This window comes from Dryobates pubescens, chromosome 3 (assembly GCF_014839835.1).
Source record: "Dryobates pubescens isolate bDryPub1 chromosome 3, bDryPub1.pri, whole genome shotgun sequence".
In the NCBI taxonomy this organism is placed as follows: domain Eukaryota; kingdom Metazoa; phylum Chordata; class Aves; order Piciformes; family Picidae; genus Dryobates; species Dryobates pubescens.
Window position 1 is genome coordinate 12,362,330 of NC_071614.1, and position 5,682 is coordinate 12,368,011.

At 53.0% G+C, this 5,682-nt stretch overlaps 1 non-coding gene across 1 annotated transcript; it reads left to right on the forward strand.

The window, feature by feature from the left end:
* Window positions 1-510: 510 nt before the first annotated feature.
* On the forward strand, window positions 511-583 carry TRNAA-AGC (transfer RNA alanine (anticodon AGC)). The gene has a single exon. It is a non-coding gene; the product is annotated as a tRNA-Ala (tRNA).
* The last annotated feature ends 5,099 nt before the right edge of the window (window positions 584-5,682 follow it).

Consider the following 5,682-nt stretch of genomic DNA (forward strand, 5'->3'; position numbering starts at 1 on the left):
CAGACCCTTCCCCAGCTTGGTTGCCCTTCTCTGGACCTGCTCCAGCCTCTCAATGTCCTTCTGGGAGTGAGGAGCCCAAAACTGAACCCAACACTCAAGGTGTGTCCTCACCAGTGCAGAGTACAGAGGAAGACTCACTTCCCATTCCTATTGGTCTCACTGTTGTTGATCCAGGCCAGGATGCTGGTGTCCTGCTTGGCCACCTGGGCATACCCTGGCTCATGTTCAGCTGGCTGTTAACCAGCACTCCCAGGTCTTTCTCTGCTGGGCAGCTTTCCAGCCACTCTGCCCCAAAGCTGGAGGGTTGCAAGGGTAAATACAATCAAAAAGGGAAGATACTCCTAGCTGTGCCCTCACCAGCTGCTCTTGGCAGTGCCCAGCACAGATAAGATGGCTGGACCCTGGACTCTAACAGCCCTTCATAACCCATAGTGGGGCCACACCTGATTTTGAATCAGTCAAAGGAATTGCACCAGGGGAGGGCTAGGTTGGAGATTGGGGCAAATGGAAGGGGAATTAGCTCAAATGGTAGAGCGCTCGCTTAGCATGCGAGAGGTAGCGGGATCGATGCCCGCATTCTCCAGTGTTTTACTGTGCCCAGTTCTGGGCCCCTCAGCTTAGGAAGGAGGTTGACTTGCTGGAGCGTGTCCAGAGAAGAGCAACAAAGCTGGGGAGGGGTTTGGAACACAGCCCTGTGAGGAGAGGCTGAGGGAGCTGGGGTTGCTTAGCCTGCAGAAGAGGAGACTCAGGGGTGACCTTATTGCTCTCTACAACTACCTGAAGGGAGGTTGTAGACAGACGGATGTTGGTCTCTTCTCCCAGGCAAGCAGTACCAGAACAAGAGGACACAGTCTCAGGCTGTGCCAGGGGAGGTTCAGGCTGGATGTTAGGAAAAAGTTCTATACAGAAAGAGTGATTGCACATTGGAATGGGCTGCCTGGGGAGGTGGTGGAGTCGCCATCACTGGAGGTGTTCAGGAGGAGACTTGATGGGGTGCTTGGTGCCGTGGGTTAGTTGTTTAGGTGGTGTTGGATTGGTTGATGGGTTGGACGCGATGATCTTGAAGGTCTCTTCCAACCTGGTTTATTCTATGTATTCTATGTATTCTATGTCTTTGCTGCAAGAGTGGTCAGGGATTGGAACAGGAAGCACCAGATTTAAGTTGGACATTAGAAGAAACTTCTTGACTGAAAGGGAGCTGCCCAGGGAGGTGGTTGAATCCCCATCCCTGTGGTAGGTTGAGAGAGGGCTTAGCTCTCCCTCCTCCACAGAGTAAGAAACCACAACTAGCCCAGTCGAAAGAGCAAGCTATATATTTACAAGCATATATGGAAAGCAGGTTATATATAACACAGTATATACAGGTATTTACAATATATACACAGAAATACACAGCAAAGACAAATAACACAACAAAAATCCCTCCCCGAGGGAGGGATCCCCTCCTTGGAACCCCCTCTCTCCCCCCCTACCTCCCTTTTTCCCCAGAAAGGGGTTAGAGAGAGAGGAAGGCAAGTTACTAAGGAGAAGAGTTGTTAGCAAGCTTCAAAAGCCCATGCAGGATTAGTGTTTGCTTATCTGAAGGCTAACTCCAGCAGTTTGCAGAAGAAGCAGGCAGGGAGAACAGGCTGAAAACCCAAACTCCTCCAACTCCCCAAACCAAACTGAACTGAGGAAAAAAAAATTCCAACTGCTCTACAATCTAAAGCTGCATTTTTGTCTACCAACCAATGAAATTCGTTTAGAATATCAGAATGTTTTGGTTCTAGTACCGAAAACATTTAGCCAGTGTCTCAGCACCGTCTGTCCTTAAAGGCACAGCCTCAAACTGTCACACCAGACTTGGTGCAGTTGGAGGGTGGTTGGAGTCAGTGATCTTAAAGGGCTTTTCAGGCCTACATGATTCTGGGATTATATGAATTAGAGAACTACAGGAGAGCTGGAGAGGGCCTTTTGACAAAGGCCTGGAGGGAAAGGAGGAGAGGCAATGGCTTCAGACTGGAAGAAGCTGGGCTGAGATGAGCCATCAGGAAGCAATTCTTCCCCATGAGGGGAGTGAGGCACTGGAACAGGTTGCCCAGAGAAGTTGTTGAGGCTCCAAGGCTGGAGATGTTTCAAAGAGGCAGAGATGTGGTGCTGAGGGCCATGGTTTAGCCCCAGCCTTGGCAGGGTTAGAGAAGGGACTCAATGTTCTTCTTGATCTTTTCCTCCCAAAATGATTCTGTGCTTCTGAGAGAGAATCCTCATGCAGAGAGTGGGGAGAAGTTCAGAGTCTCCATTTCTTTCTAGTGTTATTTCCTCCCCTTGTACTCAGGGACACTTCTATGCTAGCAATGCACTGGGGCAAATTATTGGAAGCAGTCCTGTCCTGGCAGTCTTCAGACACTCCTTTAGGGAGGAAAAGACTTTCTATAGTTTTCTCATCCTTCCTGTGTCCAGTTCTGGGCTCCTCAGGTTAGGAAAGATGTTGAGCTGCTGGAAGGTGTCCAGAGAAGGGCAACAAAGCTGGGGAGGGGTCTGGAGCACAGCCCTGTGAGGAGAGGCTGAGGGAGCTGGGGTTGCTTAGCCTGCAGAAGAGGAGGCTCAGGGGAGACCTTCTTGCTCTCTACAGTTACCTGAAGGGAGGTTGGAGCCAGGTGGGTGTTGGTCTCTTCTCCCAGGCACCCAGCACCAGAACATGAGCACACAGTCTCAAGCTGTGCCAGAGGAGGTTTAGGCCGGAGGGGAGGAGAAAGTTCTTCCCAGCAAGAGAGATTGGCCATTGGGATGTGCTGCCCAGGGAGGTGGTGGAGTCCCCATCCCTGGAGGTGTTCCAGAGGGGATTGGATGTGGCACTTGGTGCCATGGTTTAGTTGTCAAGAGATCTTTGGTAACAGGTTGGACTTGATGATCTTTGAGGTCTTTTCCAACCTTCTTGATTCTATGATTTTATGATTCTTAGAGTAAAACCCAACCCATTCACCTGAGCCAGGCCACACATCTCCACCCTGCTGCTCTGCTTTGGAAGGTCCCTCCAGTTTCTCTGCATTTTTTCATTTGTGCATGAAGCCATTTCACAGCCCACAAGCATTTGCAAAGGGTTTATGGTCAGGTTGACACAGTGGAGGGAAGGGATGGCATCCAGAGGGACTTGGACAAGCTCAAGATGTGAGCCCATGCCAACTTCATGAAGGGCAACAAGGCTAAGTTCAAAGCCCTGCACTTGTCAGGGTCAGGGCAATCCCAAGCACAGGCTGGGTAAGGAGTGGCTCAAGAGCAGTCTGGAGGAGAAGGCCTTGGGGGTGCCAGGTGGTGACAAACTCCCCAGGAGCCAGCACTGGTCCCTGGCAGCCCAGAGCCAGCTGAGTGCTGAGCTGCAGCCAGAGCAGGGAGAGCAGCAGCACAGGGAGGGGATTCTGCCCCTCTGCTCTGCTCAGAGCCCACCTGCAGCACTGCCTCCAGCTCTGGGGCCCCCAGCACAAGAACGACCTGGAGCTGCTGGGTTGAGAGGAGGCCACAAAGATGATCAGAGGCTGCAGAACCTCCCCTGTGTGGACAGGCTGAGAGAGTTGGGGCTGTTCAGCCTGGAGAAGAGAAGGCTCTGGGGAGACCTCAGAGCAGCCTTCCAGTGCCTGAAGGGCTCCAGGAGAGCTGGGGAGGGACTTGTGAGAAGGGCTGGGAGTGCCAGGAGGAGGAACAATGGCTTTGAGGTGGAAGGGGGAGATTGAGACTGGAGATAAGGAAGAGATTCTTTAGAGTGGGGGTGGAGAGACACTGGCACAGGTTGCCCAGGGAGGCTGTGGATGACCTCTGCCTGGAGGTGTTCCAGGCCAGGCTGGATGAGGCCCTGAGCAAGCTGTGCTGGTAGGAGGTGTCCCTGCCCATGGCTGGGGGTTGGGACTGGATGAGCTTTGAGGTCCCTTCCAACCCAAAGCACTCTTTGATTCTATACCCATGGCCATCTCTCTAACCCTGTGTTCAGTCTTCAGCAGCTTCTGGGGTTCACCAGGAGCTGGGGCTCCTGAGGATGTGCCTTTGTCCTTTCAAGCTTAGCATGACAAATGAGTAGCCAGCAAGGCCAGAGATGTCCAGGGGCAAACATATCAACCTCAACAGACCCCCTTGGTGCTAGTGCTCCCCCAGCCCCTTGCAATTTCAAGCAATCCAAACTCCTTGTGGGGATGCAGTTTGAAATGGGGCCCCACCAGCACCATACCTCACCAGGGTTATTTTTCTCCTCCCAGCTGAACAGCAAAGCCTTTTCCCACAGGTGTCAAGCAGCTTGCTGCATAATGCCATCTGAAAGGAGATTATTTAAAGATTGCTTGTCAGCAACATTTGTACTTTATTTTTGCTTCCATTTGGGACTCTTGGCATTAGGTGTGCTTTATTTTTAGCACCTCAAGCATTTTTCACTAGCTTATTGCTCAGACTTTCACTGCAGATATGGAATGGCCTCTGCTCAGCTACAGGGGTTTGCTTTGGGCCATGTGAGATGTCATAATTGCTCTTCCAGCACTCAAAGCTGCATTTCTTATCCCTCTTCTTTTCCCTGTCCTGAGAGCAGGGAGAGCAGGGCTGGAGCTGCTCTGCTATGAGGACAGACTGAGAGAGTTGGGGTTGTGCAGGCTGGAGAGCAGAAGGCTCCCAGGAGACCTCATTGTGGCCTTCCAGGATCTGCAGGGGGCTCCAAGAAAGCTGGGGAGGGACTTTTGAGGGTGTCAGGGAGTGATAGGACTAGGGGGGATGGACCCAAGGTAGAGGAGGAGAGATTTAGATTAGACCTTAGGAAGAAGTTCTTCCCCATGATTGCCCAGGGAGGTGGTGGAAGCCTCCTGCCTGGAGGTGTTTGCAGCCAGGCTGGATGTGGCTGTGAGCAAGCTGCTGTAGTGTGGCAGGGGGCTGGAACTCGCTGAGCCTTGGGGTCCCTTCCAACCCTGACAGTTCTATGATTTTATGTTTGCTGTGTCCAGTTCTGGAGCCTCTGCTCCAGGAAGGATCTGGAGGTGCTGGAAGGTGTCCTTCCTTTCTTGTTGCAAGCTGATTCACAAATTGCATCAGGTTGGAAGGGACCCTCAAAGGGCATCTTGTCCAACCCCCCTGCACTCAGCAGGGACACCTCCAGCCAGAGCAGGCTGCCCAGGGACACATCAAGTCTGATCTGGAATGTCTCCAGGGCTGGAGCCTCAACCACCCCCCTGGGCAGCCTGTGCCAGTGTCTCACCTCTCACTGTGCAGAGCTTCCTCCTGCTTTCCAACCTATCTCTGCCCTGCTCCAGTTTCAAGCCATTGTCCTCATCCTATCCCCACAGCCCCTTCTGAACAGCCCCTCCCCAGCCTGCCTGGAGGTCCCCTGCAGATACTGAAATGCAGCTCTAAGGTCTCCCCAGAGCCTTCTCTTCCCCAGGCTGAACAGCCCCAACTCTCCCAGCCTGTCCCCATTGGAGAGGTTCCCCAGCCTTCAGATCATCTTCCTGGCCTCCTCTGGGCCCACTCCATCAGGTCTGTGTCCCTCTTGTGTTGGAGGTCCCAGAGCTGGACACAGCAGTGCAGGTGAGGTCTCCCCAGAGCAGAGCAGAGGGGCAGGATCCTCTCTCTCCATCTCTGGCCACACTTCTCTGATGGAGCCCAGGCTGCCCTTGGCCTTCTGTGCTGCAAGTGCCCACTGCTGGCTCCTGTCCAGCTCCTCACCCACCAGCACCC